The sequence below is a fragment of the Gadus macrocephalus genome, chromosome 17, assembly GCF_031168955.1.
Source record: "Gadus macrocephalus chromosome 17, ASM3116895v1".
Taxonomy (NCBI): Eukaryota; Metazoa; Chordata; class Actinopteri; order Gadiformes; family Gadidae; genus Gadus; species Gadus macrocephalus.
Window position 1 is genome coordinate 13,811,670 of NC_082398.1, and position 21,253 is coordinate 13,832,922.

At 49.2% G+C, this 21,253-nt stretch overlaps 1 long non-coding RNA gene across 1 annotated transcript; it reads left to right on the plus strand.

Annotated features, from left to right (window-relative positions):
* Positions 1-19,742: 19,742 nt before the first annotated feature.
* Positions 19,743-21,033, plus strand: LOC132445599 (uncharacterized). Its single transcript, XR_009522656.1, has 3 exons — positions 19,743-20,179; positions 20,349-20,422; positions 20,830-21,033. It is a non-coding gene; the product is annotated as an uncharacterized LOC132445599 (long non-coding RNA).
* Positions 21,034-21,253: the final 220 nt, after the last annotated feature.

Here is a 21,253-nt window from a genome sequence, read left to right on the forward strand (position 1 = left end):
CTCTTCAATGAATCTGGAACCACCCAGTGGGCATTGACCCTGAGAAATCCTCTCCTTCTTGCACTCCAACAGTCAGTCGTCGGGGCAATGAATTCAATGAAGCACATTGCTTGTTTAATATTTCTCCTCATTTGTTGGGGACCCTCTTCTATTTTGCGGCGCAATGTACTTCTGGACATCACATGTGCATTAGGCTGTAGATCTTGCCTGAAACGCAGGCTGTTCTACCAGACAAAATGGTTGAAGACTGAATTACAAAATCTATGACTAGGTAGTTTACATTTCTTTGATTCCCAATCTTCGTTTCCCCAATTTCAGTTGACTGGAAGTGGAGGGAACTGGGTTTTCAGCTTCTCTTTTTCTAGGGACTGTCAATGCCCATTCTATTTTTAATTAATCAAACCAATGCAGCTGGACTCGAGAACAACTATAATATTAGCGAGACCAACGGCCGAGACCAGACAAGTCTGAGTGCAAATAGCAACGAGTCAAAGACAAGTCCCAGACAACAAAGCAACAACCCGAGTACGACAGTGTGTGTGTGTGTGTGTGTGTGTGTGTGTGTGTGTGTGTGTGTGTGTGTGTGTGTGTGTCTGTGTCTGTGTCTGTGTCTGTGTGTCTGTGTGTGCTTGGGTGGTTTAGAAAATATTCCCAAGCTACCAGATCATCTTGGTCTGTCAAGAATATAATCCTCTGATAATGAAACAAGATCTGTTCCAGCTATCCTGAAAGAGAAATATTTAAACCGCAATGCGGTCTCTCGGTTATTCGATTAGTAATACACCACATCATCAGCCTCTTTGAAGAAAAATTAATAAATCAAAATTGTAGACGGTAAATAGATTAAATACGCGAATGAAATTGAGATCATTTCATTTTCAAGCTGATAAATGACAAAGATGTCAAGCTTCTAAAATGGCTCACAGAAAATTACCTTTTCCCTTGAGACACTGAAGTGACATTTGAGGTTCATATACACACACAAACACACAGCCAATGTATGCTTGAGTGCCAGTGGTGCACAGAGCAATCAGAGCATGGAATCGAGAAAAGGATGCTCACCTCCGCGGCCCGTTTTATCTCTGTGAGTCCGGGATTATAATCACCAGCAGTTCTGTTTATCACATCCTCCAATCGGAAACTGGGATTGAAGAAAAAAGTCTGCACCACCTGCTTTCATTCAGTGGTGTGTGTTCGGTGTGTCTTTGTTCGGTGTGTGTGTGTGTGTGTGTGTGTGTGTGTGTGTGTGTGTGTGTGTGTGTGTGTGTGTGTGTGTGTGTGTGTGTGTGTGTGTGTGTGTGTGTGTGTTTGGTGTATGGATGGTGTGTATGGTGTGTGTATGGTCAGGTGTATGTTTAATGGTGTGTTTGGTGTGTGGTTGGAGTGTGCTCGTGTGTGTTTAAGGGTGTGTTTGGTGTGTGTTCAATGGTGTGCATTTGTTGGTATGGTGTGTGTGTGTTCGTTGTGTGCTCGGTGTGTATTTGGTGTGAGTTTGGTGTCTGTTTAAAGTTGTGTATTTTTTGGTATTGTGTGTGTTTGGTGTGTGTATTTGGTATGTGTTTGGTGTGTGTTTAATGGTGTGTGTATGGGGCTGTCTTCAGGGCTATCATCGTCATCATCATCATCATCATCATCATCATCATCATCAAACCAATATGAAGTTGTATTTGTTCCTCATCTTCCTCCTCTTCCTCCCTTCCTCTCTAGGTCAGGCCACCAGCAGGCCCAGCGGAGGAGAGCGCAGCGGGGGGCCGGAGGGGTCGGGGGACGGGGGGCTCAGCCTGGGGGGGCTCAAGACGCCGCTGGAGGACGCCGTGTCGCCGGCCTTCGGCGCCACCATCATCATCCTCATCACGGTGGTGGTGTCGGGCAGTGCCTACCTCTGCTTCCTCAAGTACGTCTGTGCCGGCTGCTGCAAGCCCACGCAGGTGGCCCCCACACTGACCTCTGACCCCAACAAGGTGGAGGAACAGGTGTAACTAAGGTGGAGTAACAGGTGTAACTAAGGTGGAGGAACAGGTGTAACTGTGGGCGGAGGGAGAGCCCTGGCGGACGAGACGGAGGAGAAAGGAGAACGCGAGGGGAAGCAACGAAAGAAACAGAAAGAGGAGGGAGACTTCTTCGAACGAGCAATGAGCCAAGCAGCATTAGCATGAGGGATGGTCAGACTGTCCACGCGTGGACGTGGGAAGCAGGACAGGACCTGAGAGAGATGGCGCCCCAGATGTTCTGGCCCGCATGGATGAATCCTTCAAACCGCACAATATGGACAGCATGGCTGCCTCTGACTGGGGTTAATCCTGGAACTCAACACACTCCTCGCTGAGTCCTTGTGGACAAATTTTACGGACCCACACAAAATGAATTGTGGGTTGTTTGCTTTGTTGGTTGGTTTGAGTTATTATTAAGTATGAGCATATATTGTCATGACTGTTTCTGATATCATATATTTTCCAAAGCCCCCTTAAAGCTTGTTGCGAACAGTTTGGTAAATACATTTGACTGACACATAATGTTATACAAAGTTATTCACATAATCATGTATCATATAAGCATTTAAGCATTCATGGAAAGGGACACACGGACACAAACAAACAAACAACATTGTAACATTGACAAAGCAGTGTGTGTGTGTGTGTGTGTGTGTGTGTGTGTGTGTGGGTGTGTGTGTGTGTGTGTGTGTGCGTGTGTGTGTGTGTGTGTGTGTGTGTGTGTGTGTGTGTGTGTGTGTGTGTGTGTGTGTGTGTGTGTGTGTGTTGTGTGTGTGTGTGTTCCTGGCTGTGTATTCATGTGTCTATCACCTCATCAAATAAATACCATTAGCGCCATGAAGATGGCTGCAAATGTATGCTTGAATTATAATGCACAACCAAGTCTGTACAGACAAACACCCACACGCTTAAATGTTTGCATTTACACAAATGTATGCATGTGCAAGTGCACAAGCACACATACAGTGCTCTGTGAGCTACCCCCATGGTGTCCCAATGTGTCAATGTATGAATACATTAATAAAGTAATCACTCAACAGTATGCCTCTGTCTTAATTAACACAGTGTGTGGAGAGATATGCGACCCCTGAAAAAACATCCTTTCTACCGGTTCCCTTGACGTCTGGATTCTTCTCTCTCCTCTGTTTATCTCCAATGATACGGTTAAAATGGTCTATGTTTCTGTCAAGTACTTCTTCAAGGAAATTGCTAATTTGCTGCATTCTGGTTACATTTGTGAGTCTGTGCGTGTTTGTGTGTGTGTGTGTGTGTGTGTGTGTGTGTGTGTGTGTGTGTGTGTGTGTGTGTGTGTGTGTGTGTGTGTGTGTGTGTGTGTGTGTGTGTGTGTGGGAGCAAATTTGGCTTCACACAAACACACACACCCACAAACAAACACACATACACAATAAGAAAGACAGGCGCACCCACAAACACATACACACAAGAACAGACACACACACACACAGACGCACACACACACACACACAAACACAGACAACAAAATAACATGCACACACACAGACGCACACACACATGACCACACACACACACACACACACACACACACAACACACACATACACAGAAAGAAGGAAAGAAAGCAAGTAATGAGTCCTTTCCTGCCTCCACAGCACAAAGCAACACGAAACCGCTGAATAAAGAGGATGATAACATCCATCTTCTTGAATACTTTTCCAGCATAACATCTCTTTACATACACATCTCTTTGCGCCCTCTTGCACTGCAGCTGAATCAGGAGAAGGTAAAACTCCAGCAGTGGTTAGAATATAATTTTCATTGTTCAGCAAAATAACCTATTGTTGGTGGTTTTGTTTTTATTGCTGAAGATACGATACTCCATGTAGTCTGTATCGAACCACTATAAATAGATATGCCTGAATATGAACTATCAACGTTTTAGCCCCCTATCGACAATACATAACATATTGTGGCAACCCCGGTCGTTGGCGGCTGGGACCCCGAATGAAACGGTTTTATTACGTGCAGCTCACGTATGATGCTGGCACGGTTCGTCCAAGCATGGCGGCGCGCGGTTGCCACACACCCCCACTCTTAGCAGCAAGCCGGGGGTCCCTCTGGTTAACCCTAGGCAGGTGTCCCTCCAGGATAATGCGTCCGCATTGGCGTGCGCCCGTCCGGGCCGATGGACCACCTGGAAATGGAAGTCCTGTAGAGCCAGGAACCAGCGCGTCACCCTGGCGATGGTATCTTTGGCCGTCACCATCCATTTCAGGGGGCCGTGGTCTGTGACGAGGGTGCATCCGAGGAGGTAGTAGCGGAGTTTCTCCAGGCTCCACTTGATCGCCAGTGCCTCCTTCTCCACAGTCAGGTAGGCTCTCTCGCTGGCCAGGAGTTTCCTGCTGATGAAGGTTACCGGGTGCTCCTCTCCTGACCGGACCTGGGACAGAAGGTGGTGTCGGTGTAGGGCCCAGGTGCTGCTGTGAATGACTATGTCGTGAATGTAGGCGGCGGCGAATTCCCTGTGGGCCCGTAGGACCCGGTCCATCATCCTCTGGAAGGTCCCATGCACCCCGAACGGGAGGACAGTGTACTGGTAAAGCCCGTCGGGTGTGGCGAACGCCGTCTTCTCCCGGGCCCGCTGGGTTAGGGGGACCTGCCAATATCCCTTTGTCAGATCTAGGTTGGAATCAACGGGGCTGGCCCCAGTCGCTCTATCAATTCATCTAACCGGGGCATGGGGTAGGCGTCAAAGGACGATACTTCGTTCAGCTTCCGGAAGTCATTACAGAACCGATATGTCCCGTCCGGTTTGGGAACCAGAACCACTGGGCTGGACCAGGCACTGTGGGACTCCTCTATGACCCCCATCTGCAGCATGCTTGAGACCTCTGCCCTGATGGCGGTGCGCCGTGTCTCCGGGATCCGGTAGGGGCGGAGGCGGACTCTGGCTCCCAGTTCCGACCGGATGTCGTGGCTGGCGATTGTGGTCCTCCCGGGTCGCTCGGAGAAGACGTGCTGTAGCATCAGCTCCCTCATGTCCCGGGATTGACTCGGGCCCAGCAGCTCCCCCACTGGAACCTCGGGAATGGGTAGTCGAGCGGCCAGGGACAAGAGAGCCGGGTCCCACGGGGTGGTCTGTGGTTTGCGTCTTCCCGGTTGCCGCAACCGGTAATTAACGTCGACGACCCGGTCGATGATGTCATATTCCCCTGCCACTTGGCCAAGAACTTGCACTCAGAGGTCGGGATGAGGACCTGGTCCCCCGGGTTGAAGGTGCGCAGGTGGGCTCCTCGGTTGTACACGCGGGCCTGGGCTTGCTGGGCTCGTCCGAGGTGTTCCCGGACAACGGGCCAAATCTGCGCCATCCGGCCTCGCACCTGCTCAACGTGCTCGATGACAATGCGGTGGGGGGAAGGTTGGCTCTCCCAGGCGGTCCGGGCGATGTCGAGCAGCCCTGTCGGTCGTCTGCCTTAAAGTTGTTTGAATGGTGAGAAGCCCGTGGAGGCCTGGGGTACTTCCCTGATGGCGAACAGGACATGCGGAAGCAGCTGGTGCCAGTTTTTTCCGTCTACTTCAGCATAGTTTTCAATGTGTTATTGAACCTCTCCACCAGGTCGTCTGTCTGGGGGGGGAAGACTGAGGTCCGGATATGGCAGATCTGGAACAATCTAAGCAGGTATTTTAACACCCGGGACATAAAACAAGAGCCCTGATCCATCAGGATCTCTCTGACTATCCCCACCCGGCTAAATAAAATCATTAATTCCTTCGCCACCGCCTTGGCTGTGGCGGAGTGGAGAGGAACAGCCTCTGGGTAGCGGGTTGCATTGTCTACCATGATTAAGATGTAGCAGTGGCCTCGGCTAGTTCTGGGAAGGACATTCGGGGCAAGTTCGGCAGTAGTCCTCTACGTCCTTTTTCACCCCAGGCCAGTAGAACCTGTTCAATATTCTGTCCCTAGTCTTATCCATCCCCAGATGAGCCCCCAGGAGGTGGGCGTGGGCCATATACAGTACCTTGCTCACGTCTGTCCTAACCCTAACGATCAGTTGTTTCGTCTCCTCTCCCCACCTCTGTGCTACCCTATACAATAGCCCGCCCCTTGTACTAAAATGTGGGTACTGCCGGTCACTCACCGAGTCCCGTGATATGCCCTCGTGGACCTGCACGTGTCCACAGGCATTTCTGAGGGCGTCGTCCTCCAGCTGGGCGGTGGCGAACTGACCGCCCCTGTCCGCGCCTCCCTCGGCGGCCAGGGGGAAGTTGGAGAACCCGGTGAGGGGTGGGCTCTCCCTCTCATCTGGCGGGGGTGACCGTTCGGAGGCGGTCATCGTGTCCGATGTTCCCGTTGGAAGGGAGTCGGTGGACGAGGCGTGTGGCTGGCATTCCGCCTCCCTCGAGGGACTGTCGGGAGACTTGTCGCCGTCGGAGTCGGACCGGGATGGTGGGGGCTGCCATATGCGCGGGCCGGCTACACAGCTGGCGCGGTCTCGTCCTGGGATAATATGTCAAGGGGCTGACTGCCATAACAAAATGTATGCGTTTTATTCTCTGTGGAACATTTTGAAGATTCAGTGTTAAAATGGGTTTTGATATTTCTTTAATCCTTTTCATTTAAAAATAACCCAGATCTCTCTCACTCCCAAGTGTCCTTGACCCATAGGTCACCTCCTCATTACATCACTTCATGTAGGGATAGATTTAAGCCATATTATCTACTTATTTCAGTAAAGCTTAGTGCCCTGATTCATATAACAGAGACCAGACGTCTCCATCTCCCTCCCAAGTCATTCTGCGTTCCCACACACAATTAGTGTTTGCGTCACTTATTGTATGTCGCTGACCCCCATGTGGATAATTGTAGTAGCCTTTTAGAAGGCCTTTTACTTTGATTGCATTAGTCCTTGAAAAAATATTGAATGTATAATTTGTCATATCTTGATAAACTAAATGGAGATATAAAAGTAAGTGTTGGAGGGGATTTTCAGCCAGAAGCGAAGCGAACATAACTTTCCACGTTGCCCCACAAAACACGTTGTCCTAGTCCGTCTTAAAGGCCCACTATGCAGGATCAGCCATTTCTTCGCCGTTATCTCGGTTTGCGCTAGGATTTTTCCCTACACAGCTTCCCCTACAGCTTCGTTGTAGATATTTTACAACACTGTCGTAACCCTTCCCCATGTACTTCTACGCTAGCCATGTGCATTTGTTTTCAAAGAAGCCGGCGAATGCGTGGAGAAATATCTGAGGTAAGGTCTTTAAGATCTTCATGGTCTACCTCACTTGCAGTTTTTGCACCACTGTACTGTACTTTACTGCTGTCATTCCCCGCGAACCATGCATTGTGTGTTTTTCATGTGTGTTAAGTGTTGTACTCCTTGTTATTTATGTGCCGTTTTGGCTTTCTGTCTTGTAATGTTGTGTTGTTATGTTGCTGTGTAATACATGTGAGCACACCAAAACAAATTCCTATCAACTGTATTTTATATACTGTTGAAATGGCTACAATAATAAACTTGAACTTGAACTTGAACTTGAACTTGATGTTCATAAAGAGTAGACAAGGTTGTACATTTTGAAATGGTGTATTTGTGTGACAATAAACATAGACCCATCTTTTTTATAGTTGACGGGAAGATTAATATCCTAGATTAGAATTGTTTTATCATTGGTTGAACAGAACGATCAGTGTAAGAGTGTTGGCCAACATAATACATAATTATAGCATGAACAATTTGCGCAGCAATCGTACATTTATCTATCAGCTCAAGTACGTCACTTGTGTACGGAATTGCAGGGAGTTGGATTCAGACAGCGAGAGGTTATGCTGTCGCCAGTCCCCTCAGGAGAGTTGTCATGGCCAGATGCTGTGTGTGGAAGATTAGGGACACATTTATGTTTACGTGTAAATGTTTGCAAATAAATAAATATTAGTGTATATGGTTTTAAAATGTTCCCTTTTCTTAATACAACGTGATGTTTGCCCCACCTTATTCATTTGTTCAATAATACACACTTTTTGAAGAGAAAAATATTTATTTTGGATATTGCAAAAACAGTGACAATTCTTTTTTTTCTGTTTTTTGACTTACGGCTATTGTGTAGCATCTTCTTGATGGTTCTCTGGATTTCCTTGTGACACTTGTTTCCACACAAGTTCGGATGACCTAACCAACAGTTTGCACTATTATGGTCTGGCTAGACGGAGCCATGGACAGGCTACAGAACTGCTTTGAGTATACCGATTTGGACATCTTAAAACAGGCTGCCAATGACAACAACCACATAGACCTCAACACCTACACCTCATCATTATTGGACTACATCACCTTCTGTATGAACCGTGTCACCACACAGAAGACAATACTGACACTCCGCAACCATTAGCCATGGATGAATGCCACTGTAACTGGTCTGCTGTAGGCCCAGGATGCAGCTTTCCACTCCTCTGGTGATGCAGAGGAGAGGTCAGAACAGCAAGGTCCATTCTGAGGAAGGGCATCAGGGAAGCAAAGCACCGCTACACAAAGCGTATTGAGGAGCATTTTAACAGCTCAGGCTCTCGACACATGTGGCAGGGCATCAGAACCTTCACCGGCTACAACAGCGGCAGCTCCACACACGCACAAAGTCCATCCCTCCCTGACGACCTGAACTGCTTTTTTGCCAGGTTTGACCGCACTGACAACAGTGACAACACGCGGGCACAGCAGGGACCCTCACCACTGGTTCTGACTCTGAGCCCCCATGACGTGAGACGGACCCTGCAGCACATCAACCCCAACAAAGCCACCGGACCTGACGGAGTACCAGGGCGGGTTGTGAAGCACTGCGCAGGGGAGCTGACTGCACTGCTCACAGATCTGTTTAACACCTCCCTGATGCAGGCCTCCGTCCCCACATGTCTCAAGACAGCCACAATCATCCCTGTCCCAAAACAATCAGCCATCAGGTCCCTCAATGACTATCGGCCAGTGGCGCTGACAACGGTGGTGATGAAGTGCTATGAACGTCTGGTACTGGGACACTTGAAGAACAGCATCCCCCCCTCCTTAGACAACCACCAATTTGCCTACAGGGCAAACAGGTCGACGGAGGACGCAGTGTCACTAGCCCTCCACTCCACCCTGACACACCTTGACCAGCGTGACAGTTTTGTGCGGATGCTATTCAGAGAGTATAGCTCCGCCTTCAATTCCATCCCCCCCCATAAACTTGCCACCAAGCTGGTCCACCTGGGCCTCAATACACACCTGAGCAGCTGGGTCCTGGACTTCCTCACCGGCCGACCACAGACTGTGCGAATGGAGAGACAGGTCTCCTCCAGCTTCACCCTGAACATCGGTGCACCACAGGATTGTGTGTTGAGCCCCTTCCTCTTCTCCCTCTACACTCACGACTGCAAACCCACCCATGAGGCCAACACCATATTGAAGTTTGCAGCCGACACCATGGTGGTAGGCAGGATCTCAAGCAACAACGAGGCTGCCTACAGGAGGTAGAGAACCTGGTGAGCTGGAGCCAAGAGAACAACCTGATCCTCAATGCGGCAAAAATAAAGGAGATGATCCTGGACTTCAGGAGGAAGATGAAGCCCTTCGTCCATCACCCCATCACCATCGACGGCGAGACAGTGGAGGTTGTGCAGAACATCAGGTACCTTGGGGTCAACATCAGCCACGATCTGGACCGGCATTTTATTTAGATATATATTTTATTTATGTATAAATATTGCCGTACGAACAGCAAAACAACCAAGGAAACAAAGGTGTTTGGTAGTGAGTACGCAAACACCCCAGCAAGCAAGCAAGCTAGAAACATACAGGTCTCACAACAAAACGGTTGAGCAACAACATTTTTACAGAGACTATCAACATCAAGAGTGCCACGAGGACAAAGTTCAACCAAGGGTACTTGCAATTTCAAGAGTAACACGGCCATGGCAAGTCGGCATCCGATTTGCAGTCTTTTTCTTTCAGCTCACGCTATTCCTGAGAAGCTCGCGTTTATTCGTATCTGGCCCCTCATTGGGGTTCTCTGTCTCTTTTTAGATGGCTGATCCATTATGAATGTAACAATCCCTTCGCTACTTGTGTTTATATCGAACCGGTTCTGTGTTTGTGGGTCTGTAGTGCCGTATAGCAATTCGGTGCTTCGCGAGACCCGAGACTCCCGCGAGAGTTAGGGGTGTAAATCTCTGGTTTCATCACGATACGATATTAAATCGACAACGATACAATAATTGCCGATATAAAAAATATGATGTTGCCTGCGATCGATATGAGACGATATCATGTGCCCATTTAACACAACCTGTTTCATTCACATCAACTCAAAAAAAAAACGTCATTATAATTTAAACATTTTATTGCTATGCTCTTCCAGATGTTAAACAAAAACCATACATTTAAGACCTTAAATTAAGAGCCTGTAATAGCTTTCAGAACAAATGTATTTCTAACCATTTCACCATAACAATAAATAATATAATAATCAAATATGTCCTCCAGTGTCCTTTGGGAGGTTTTTCTTCAAAAAGAAAACAAGCTTAACTTAAGAGCCTGTAATAGCTTTCAGAACATATGTATTTATTTCAGAACAAATGTAGTAGTAACCATTTCACCATAACATCAATAATATAATAATCAAATATGTCCTCCAGTGTCCTTTGGGAGGTTTTTCTTCAAAAAAAAAACAAGCTAAACTTAAGAGCCTGTAATAGCTTTCAGAACAAATGTATTTCTTTCAGAACTAATGTATCAGTAACCATTTCACCATAACAATCAATAATATAATAATCAAATATGTCCTCCAGTGTCCTTTGGGAGGTTTTTCTCTAAAAAAAAACCAACTGGTCAACATGCTCTGCAGACAAAACATTGTGTTCAGAGCGGACAATGTCTCCAGCAGTGCTGAAAACACGTTCTGAAGGTACACTAGTACCAGGAATGCACAGGTAGGTTTTGGCAAGGTTTGCCAGGAGGGGAAACTCAGACTGATGTGTTTTCCACCACTCCAACACATTACCTTCCAGGGGAAAGGGTCAGTGTCTTTATACTTGGCAACTTCTGCATGGTCTCTGGAGGTCTTTTGCCTTGGATCAGCAGTGCCGAACATATCGCCAAAGAGGTCCTGAAATGCCTTTGACTTTTTGGGAGCTGGAAAATATTCTAAAATGACACAGAACAGAAGACTAAATTAATTCAGAAGAAATAAATTTTTAATGCACTTCAAACACTTCAGTACGGATAAACTCATTCATACACTAAGTCAATAACACTTTCCACTAGCAGGAAAAACACACACCTTGTTCTTGAGCCTGGGATGTCTCAGGGGTTGGCTCCAAGTCAGGCTCATCATCAGTTTGGTCAGCAGATGAGGGAGGAGGTACACTGGAAAAAGTCTTTCATTGAACCAATTAAAAAAATGTAGGGTAATGGTTCACATCTATATTACATAACTTGAGCCAATGACAAATATATAGCTTGCCTCAAACAATATTTCCTATGTTCATAAAAACAAAATAAGACAACTTGGCACCAAGTATAATTCTATTCTTTGAATGAAGTTAATACATTTAAATCGTATGTCAAATCCTAAACAAAAAAATATTGATTCACTCCAACAATTGTTTCTCATTGAAGAAATATATATCAGAAATAATTTGTTTTATCCAATCAAAAAGATTAAAATTTAATCAAACAATTGTTTCTCATTTAAGTCATAATATGCATCCGATATAATTTGTTTTATCCAATTTAAAAGATAAAAATCGAATCAAACAATTGTTTCTCATTTAAGAAATATCTATCAGAAATAAGCTGATGTTCCAAAAAGCTTCAAAACATGATCAGGCAGCTGGTGCTCAAAGCAAGCATCACCTGACAGCTTTAATCCATATCGGATGTATAGGATGGAGTTTAAGGTCTGCAAGGACATCCGGTTCCTGAGTTAGCTTTTTACCACGAGGACTGAGCTGCCTGTAAGCATAGAAGTGCGTTGGGGACTCTCTAAGGCTACGTTTACACGATGACGGTCTGAACAGAAGACGCAAAAGTGGCGTTGCGTCTTCACTTTTTATTCCGCGTTTAGACGAGCGTTTTCGGGAGGAAATCTGCGTGCATACGGTGACGCAAAAGTGTGTGGAATTCGATTGGGTATGCATGCCAGGCTGCTAGGTGGTGCTGTGATAGACTATCACACAACACCGCCATGTCTGAGCGCATGCGTAGAATCTTCCTTCTCTTATCCGTGCCGCAAAAACCAAAAAGATCCTTCTATGTTCAGTAATACTATCTGTAAATATCCTGTACATTTCGTGGAAATACTCTGTATGCTTGTTAGAGCTGCCAGAGCAGCTTGAAGGTCCGACGCATGGAAATAATCTGACATGTTTGTTTATTTCCTTGTACTGGCACATGTATGTGACGTAAACGCGTACGCGACGTGAGCAGATCTGAGCAGTGTTTTGCGTCTTGGCAGTTTAGACGGAAACGCTACGGCGGAGCGTTTTCAACTTTTCCACTCTGGAGGGTGGTTTCAGATGTATGCGTTTTCATGCCCCAAAAACGCCGTTACCGTCTAAACGAAAGGCACTTCCGATAAAATATTTTGTCGTTTTCACCCGCAAGCGTCCTCGTGTAAACGGGGCCTTAATCAACGCCACTTCGAACTTTACGTCCTACGTCACTCGCTATGGGTGTGCATGTGTGCGCATAGCCGTCACTCACGATGGGTGTGCATGTGAGAAAGGTTTTGGCTTTAGTGTCTATTGGTTGGTAATAACGGTTCTGATGATTTTTCTGATGGAAAAGTGGTCTTTTATTTCCATAATCTTTGTTCAGTGAACGCATAAACCCGTTTGTTAGTTAGCAGTTAAACAAAATGCGATCTCGTTGTTTACAGTTACCAACGACCAACTGATGATTGGGGGTTCGATTCCCTAGTGATGCAAGGTTTTTTCTTTCATTTTGGACTGCACACACATCGCGAGTGACGGATACTCGCACAATATACACACATCACTGTCTTTACAATTTCTAGGCAACCGAAGTTTAAAGATTGTCAAGTGGTTAACTCTTGAATCGCATGTCCTAAGACCTGATGGGTTAGTGGTCAGAGAACAACTCATTAACGCGGGGATAAGGGGTTCGATTCCTTAATGAAGCTAGCGTTTTTCTTTCATATTCGACTGGATTTTTCTATGCCATTTTGCGTAACTTGTAGTTTATGATGAAGAAATGTTACTGGGGTTAAGGTTAGGGTAACGCTAAGGGTAAGACACAAAGTGTTTTTGCAACACAATATTTCTTACAATAACAAATTCCAAAGTTTTGATGACTCCAGTAGGAAACTTAAGATACCTAGAGAAATGCGTGAGTGCTCACAAAACATCAACAAGTCAGCAGTGTGGTACAGGGTGATCATTTCTGATATACAGTACAAAAGCAGCAAGACACAAAGTGTTTTTGCAACACAATATTTCTTACAATAACAAAGTCCAAAGTTGTGATGACTCCAGTAGGAAACTTAAGATACTGTGGTAACTCGGTTAGGTAGAAGGGCTCAAAGTAAGGACCAGGCAGGGTGTGAGGGTCCAAAGCCTCAAACGGCGGTTTATTGCACTCGGTTTCTTATATCCACACAAGCGCACGCTGTTCATCGAAGTTGGGGGGGGTTGCTCGAGTCGTCGTCCACGTGTCCGCCGTGCGGCTCACTCTACGCTCTCGGTCGTCTGCGTTGTCCTCTCTTCCACTCGACTCCTCTCGATCTTTCGTTTGGTGGCCTCCTTTTAACACCTGGGTGCCTCCTGCCCAGGTGCTCCTCGTTTCCCCGATTGCGGCTCTCGGGAGGTTGGGATTTGTCGCCGGCTGTTGGCCACCGGCGGTATATCCCGGCCTCGACTCTCCCGAACAGGGGGCGTGGCACCGGGGGAATGCCACACACTCCCCCCCTTTGCCTATGCCCCTCCGTGCGCGGGGCCCAGCCCCCGCACGCATCTCGGCGGGACAGAGCGTCGGCGTTGGTGTTTTCCCGCCCCGGCCTGTGCTCCACGGTAAAGGAGAAGGGCTGGAGGGACAGGAACCACCTCGTTATCCGAGCGTTCGTGTCCTTGGCGGTGGCCATCCACTTCAGTGGGGCGTGGTCCGTCACCAGGACGAACTGGTGTCCTAGGAGATAATACGTTAGTTTTGTGACGGCCCACTTAATGGCCAGCGCCTCCTTTTCTACCGTGCTGTAGTTCCGCTCGTGGGGGAGGAGCTTCCGGCTGAGATAGGTCACCGGGTGCTCCTCTCCGTTCCGGACCTGGGATAGGACCCCACCTAGTCCCACCTCGGACGCATCTGTTTGGAGGGTGAAAGGGAGGTTAAAATCCGGGGTGACCAGTAGCGGCTCCTTACATAAGGCCCCCCGTAGGTCCTCGAAGGCCCTCGTCGCTGCCTCAGTCCAGTGGACCCTATCCGGGAGGGCCTTCCGGGTGAGATCGTTCAGGGGGCAGGCTAGGGTGGCATACCCCGGGATAAAACGCTGGTAATACCCCACCAGCCCCAGGAACGATCTCACCTGCTTCTTGGTCTGGGGTTGGGGCCACTCCCGGATAGCCGCCACCTTGTCCTCCTGGGGTCGCACGTTCCCCCTCCCCACCCGGTACCCCAAATAGGCCGTCTCCTCCCGCCCCAACCGGCACTTTGCAGGGTTGGCGGTCAGCCCGGCCGCCCGTAGGCCGTTGAGCACGGCCCGCACGTGCTTGACGTGTTCGTCCCAACTGGCGCTGTGGATGATTATATCATCGATATATGCTGCGGTGTAACTGCTGTGCGGCCTTAGGACCTGGTCCATCATCCGCTGGAACGTAGCGGGGGCCCCGTGGACACCAAAGGGCAGGACAGTGTACTGAAACAGGCCCCCCGGCGTCGCAAAGGCCGTCTTCTCCCGGGACGACGGCGCCAGGGGGACCTGCCAGTACCCCTTGGTTAGGTCCAGCGTGGAGAGGTACCGGGCCGGTCCCAGCCGCTCGATCAGCTCGTCTACTCTAGGCATGGGGTAGGAGTCAAAGTCAGACACTTCATTTAGCCGGCGGAAGTCATTACAGAACCGGTGGGTCCCGTCCGGCTTGGGCACCAGCACGATAGGGCTAGCCCAGGCGCTACGGGATTCCTCAATTACCCCCAGTTTCAGCATCCGCTCCACCTCGGCTCGGATGGCGTTGCGCCGGGACTCGGGTACCCGGTAGGGCGGGATCCGAACCGTCACCCCCGGAGCGGTCCGGATCTCATGGGAGATCACGAGGTCCTCCCCGGCACGTCCGAAAACACGTCCCGGCTCTGCAGCACCAGCTCCCCGAGTTCTTGTCTCTGTGCGGGACTGAGGTCGGCCCCCATCGGGACCTCAGGGATCGCGGGCCGAGCCATCAAGGCCATGGGGGCCCGTAGGGGAGGGTCGTCCTCACCCCGCCACTGTTTTAACAGATTCACGTGATAAACCTGGGTGGGCTTGCGTCTCCCGGGCTGCCTCACCTTGTAGTTAACGGGCCCCACGGCCTCTACTACCTCGTACGGGCCCTGCCATTTCGCGAGAAACTTGCACTCGCTGGTTGGAACCAGCACTAAGACCCGGTCGCCTGGTCGGAAGTTCCGCACGCGCGCCCCCCTGTTATACACGCGCACTTGGGCCTGCTGAGCACGGGCGAGGTGGTCTCGGACTATGGGCCAGACCTTGGCCATTCGGTCCCTGACGAGCTCCACATGCTCGATGGTGGTCCTGTGTGGAGAGGGATGACTCTCCCACGCCTCCTTCGCCAGGTCCAGTATTCCACGGGGTCTCCTCCCATAAAGGAGTTCGAAGGGCGAGAACCCCGTGGAAGCCTGGGGCACCTCACGAATGGCGAAGAGGACGTGGGGAAGCAACTGATCCCAGTTCTTCCCGTCCGCCTCGATGCTCTTTTTGAGCATCCGTTTGATGGTCTGGTTAAACCGCTCGACTAGCCCGTCCGTCTGCGGGTGATATACCGAGGTCCGGAGCTGGGAGACCTGTAACAGTTTTAGTAGCTCCTTGACTACGCGGGACATGAAACAGGAGCCTTGATCGGTGAGGATCTCCTTTGGGAGCCCCACCCGGCTAAAGAGTAGTACTAGCTCTCGGGCTACCGCCTTGCTAGTCGCCGCACGCAGTGGGAGGGCCTCGGGGTATCGGGTCGCATAATCTAATATGACGAGGAGATATCGATGTCCCCGGCTCGTCCTTGGGAGGGGTCCTACGATGTCCAGCGCTATTCTCTCGAAGGGAGTCTCAATAATGGGCATCGGTATGAGCGGACTCCGCTCCACTGCCCGCGGGGCTACGCGCTGGCAGTCGGGACACTCCTGGCAGTAACGCGCTACATCTCTGCGTACCCCGGGCCAATAGAACCGCGCCACCACCCGCTCTCGCGTTTTGTCCATGCCCAGATGTGCGCCGAGCAAATGTGTGTGGGCCATGAACAAAACCTTAGACACGTACGGTCGCGGTACCACCAGTTGTTGTACTACCTCCCCCTCGCGTACGTCGACCCTGTACAGCAACCCCGACCTGCATCGGGGTTCCCGGTCTGCCCCCGGCCAGGTCGGCCCTCACCAGGGTCACGGCACTCCCCGTGTCCAGCAGGGCATGGGTGTCATGTTGCATCACCTTGATGGGGACGGTGGGGGAGTCCTTGTCGCCCTGTGTCCAGCAGGTCGCCAGCATACAGGTGGGGCGGTCTCTCGGGGCGGTGCACGCGGAGGGCATGGGGACGTCCTGTCGGTCGGGACAGTCCCGGACCAGGTGTCCCCGTTGTCCGCAGTGGTAGCAGCGCCGGGTCTCGGGTTCCCCTCGTTCTCGGGGCGGGGTGGACGGCCGGGTCCTCGACGGCGGTGTCGGAGTCTCTCTCCGGGTGGCCCGGGGGTTGGGTCTCGGGCCCGCCGCCAGCCGCTGGGCCACCTGCCAGTTCTCCAGCTGGCGCACGAGGTCGTCCACGGTCTCAGGGTGGTGGTGGGCCAGCACCCTCCGGGCGTCGGGGGGCAGCTGTCGCACGGTGTTGTCCACCACGACCCGATCCACGGGGCTGGGTCCCACTCAGTCTACCAGCCACCTCCGGGCTAGCCGACATTGGTGGGCCACCTGGGTCCGCACGGGTCCTCGGACGTCGAACGTCCACTCGTGGAAATTGAGGGCCTTCGCAGCAAGGCTATGTCCATAGTAGGCCAAGATGGCCGCCTTGAGTGCGGCATACCGGCCCGCGTCCCCGGGGTTGAGGTCCTGACTCGCCTGCTGGGCGGGCCCGGTTAAAAACGGGGCCACTATATAGGCCCACTGGGCCTCTGGCCACCTCTCCCGGGTTGCCACCTGCTCAAATGTTTCTAGGAAGGCCTCGACATCGTCGTCGGGTCCTAGCTTTGTGAGCCGACTCGTCGGGGCGTTGGTCGGCGGGTCGCGGGTGGCCTGCTGGGTCAGGCGGAGCACCACCTCCGTCAGCAGGGCCAGGCTGGGGTCCGACTCTCTCGGGCCGACTGGTCCTGCGGCTGTCCCGGGGTTCTGCATCTACGTCCGCGGGTATTCACCTCCGCGAACGGAGGAACCGCACCGGAAAAAACAAAAAAAAATCAAAAAACGAAGAGCCACTGCCAAAACGCGGGGAGGGGTCCTTACCGGGAGCCGTACGTGGACCGAGTTGCCCGCATCCTCCACCATATGTGGTAACTCGGTTAGGTAGAAGGGCTCAAAGTAAGGACCAGGCAGGGTGTGAGGGTCCAAAGCCTCAAACGGCGGTTTATTGCACTCGGTTTCTTATATCCACACAAGCGCACGCTGTTCATCGAAGTTGGGGGGGGTTGCTCGAGTCGTCGTCCACGTGTCCGCCGTGCGGCTCACTCTACGCTCTCGGTCGTCTGCGTTGTCCTCTCTTCCACTCGACTCCTCTCGATCTGTCGTTTGGTGGCCTCCTTTTAACACCTGGGTGCCTCCTGCCCAGGTGCTCCTCGTTTCCCCGATTGCGGCTCTCGGGAGGTTGGGATTTGTCGCCGGCTGTTGGCCACCGGCGGTATATCCCGGCCTCGACTCTCCCGAACAGGGGGCGTGGCACCGGGGGAATGCCACAATACCTAGAGAAATGCGTGAGTGCTCACAAAACATCAACAAGTCAGCAGTGTGGTACAGGGTGATCATTTCTGATATACAGTACAAAAGCTGAAACTATTAGCCAGGAGTGGGAAAGATGCAGACGCAGACGTGGGAAGCAATAAGACGCACCAACACACAGTTGCCTGTTGCAAAATGGTTCAGAGTTTAATAGAAATAGTTAGGGTTAGCTGGTATGGCGTTATCTGGTATGGCTATAGTCTAATGTTAGCCTAGTTCGTGTTGTTTCGTCATGTTAATCGCTAGTAATAGTAAGTCATTTGTAGAAATATAGCCTATCATCACAGACTGTAGGAATGTCACCCACCCTCCATCGCGTACGACACTGACGCTCGTAATCTGTAGTGCAAGGGAGTTCGTGCACAGATCCCTGAGACAAACGGCTACGCGCACACATGCAAACCCATAGCGAGTGACGTAGGACGTAAAGTCCCGCCCAGGTCGAAGTGGCGTCGATTTAGAGAGTCCCAAGTGCGTTGAGACGGGGGAGGGGCCGCGCAGGCACCCGGTGCTCGTTGTGAAGAGGTAATAGCAGTGGCGGTTTTAGGCACGGGCGAACCGGGCAGCTGCCCGGGGCGGCATATTTGTGGGGGGCGCCAAATCACATGGGGGGCGCCACGAGCAGTACAAATAAAGCAGTACACCCCCCCCCCCCCGTCAACAATCGCTCCTTCCCCCGCCCCCCCCGTCAACAATTGCTCCTTCCACCCCCCCCCCCCCCTAGGAAGTCTTGCCTGGCGCGCAACTGGACGTAGAACCGCCACTGGGTAAAAGCGATAGTGCTTTCACCTGAAAAAGTCGCCGAAAGTCACCAATAGCAGCTGAAAAAGGAGCTAGATTTGTCGCTTGTCGCTGTTTTGAAAAAAAGTCGTCAAAGGGGTCTGAAAAGTAGCTAAATATAGCGACAAAATCGCTAAGTTTGCAACACTGCGGTTTGGTTCAGTAGTCGTAAGCGTCTTTGTATTTAATGCGCATGCGCAGGCTTGTACGTAACCTTGAAATTGTACATTTGTCTAAACAAATATTTCTAAATTGAGCTCCTAATCAAATATAACAGTGTTTTAGGAAGAAAACAAAAAATGTTTATCTGGATTGAATGACAAAATTATTAATCAGTTGAATACACAACCTTAAAATTTTACATTTGTCAAAATGGATATTTCTTAATTGAGCTCCTAATTAAAAAATATCTATATTTCAAAGTATTTTGAAATAAAAAAAAGTTATTTTAAAAATAAAACAAAAAATGTTTATTTGAATTGAATTACAAAATAATAATCAGGGGCCGGATTCACTAAAGTGTTCTTAAGATAAAACTTAAGAAGATTCTTAAGAAAAAATATAAGAAGTTCCTAAGAATCTTCTTAAACGCTATTCACCATTTTTTTCTTAAGAATTGTCGATTGTCTTACGAACTTCTTAGTTTTCTCACTTAAGAAGTTCTTAGATTGTTAACGTAGTAGAGGAATGCATGTAATGTTCGTCCTCGTGCGCTCTTGTTGTTGCTGGAGCAGCGGTGGGGGCTGGCCCCGTTGCTATGTTACCTGTACTTTGTTGATGTTTATGGTTTGAGTTTCACGGAGAATTAACCGTTAATAAATAAACCGTTAATTAATAAACCGAAAAAATGGAGGACAACAGTGCCAAGCGCAGCAAGAACTTTTCGAAACAGGAGTTGGAGGTGTTGGTGGAGGAGGTGGTTTCAAGGCAAAGAATATTAATGGGGAAGTTGGATAACGTAGTCACTGCAGATAATAAGAAGAGGGCGTGGGCGAAAGTTGCCCAATCGGTGTCCGCAGTAGGGGAAACGGAGCGCGATGCGATTGCAATAAAAAAAAAATGGGCGGACGTAAAATCCCTCGTAAAGAAAAAAAGCTGCTGAGAGGACGAGGGAGACGAGGAAGACAGGAGGAGGGACGTCCTCTGTTAAACTCGACCCTTTGGAGGAGAAGATTTTGGGTATGATAGGGGAATCGCTGGTAGGAGGAGTTCAAGGAGGGGTGGACACTGGAGACCACAGCTGTATGCAGCTGCTACAGCAGACACAAACGGGTAAGCTCACAAGCTACTGTCACTAACTGTTAGCTATTGATCATTACGTTGATCCTGTTGATGAAGCTTTTTTTTTTCACTACCTAACTAATGGCCCAATTTTCCTGATTCTGTTGCTTTTCTGTAGATGCTATGGTGGACCTTGATTTTCTTCCCACCCAAGCAGGAGTTGCAACAATCCAAGTTATTGTACCCACTGAAGACATTGTCCCCCCCCACATTGAACCTGAAGTTCAACAAAATGTAAGTTTATAACTGTATCAGACAATGACTACCACACCATACATTTTTATATTGTTAAGGAAAGCTGCCTCTTTTGTGAAGAGTTTGAGGAGGTATGTCCCCTGGGCCATCCAGCTATTCAATGTCAAACAAAAGAGGAGGGGAGAAATGGACTTTTCAGCATGAGTGTCTTTCTGCGCCTACCATCCAGTGTTGGGCATAATGTGTTACAAAAGTAGTGTAATTACAGTTATGTATTGCTGTTTGCTGTAACACAGTAAAACAGTAGCCTAGGCTGTTACTGGAATTTGATTTCCTAGATGAGATGACTGCAGAGATGGAAATCTCAGTTCTCACTCAGTCCTAACATTTACCCCTTGGTTTTTACAATTGAATTGAACCTTCTGCTGTTCTTTTTGTTCTTACAGAATTCTGAAGAAGATCTTAGTCTGTCACAACTAATTTCAGAGTCCATCCTCCAGCCCACACCAGTGATGACACACAGCATGGAGGACATGATCTTTATTCAAAGAGACCTTTTGGAGGAAGTGCGACAACTTAGAAGGGTTCAAGAGCAACTTCTACTGGTGGAGAGAGAGAGACTGCTCTTGGCCAAAGCCAAATTTGAGCTAGATATTAGAGTATTAGATATATTAGAGTATTAGATTATATTATATTAGAGTATTATATTATATATATATTAGAGTATTAGAGTATTGTATTATATTATAGTAGTATAGAATATATTAGAGTAATATATTATAGATTAGAGTATTATAGAGTATTGTATTATATTATATTAGAGTATTACAGTATATTAGAGTAATATATTATATATTAGTATTAGTAATG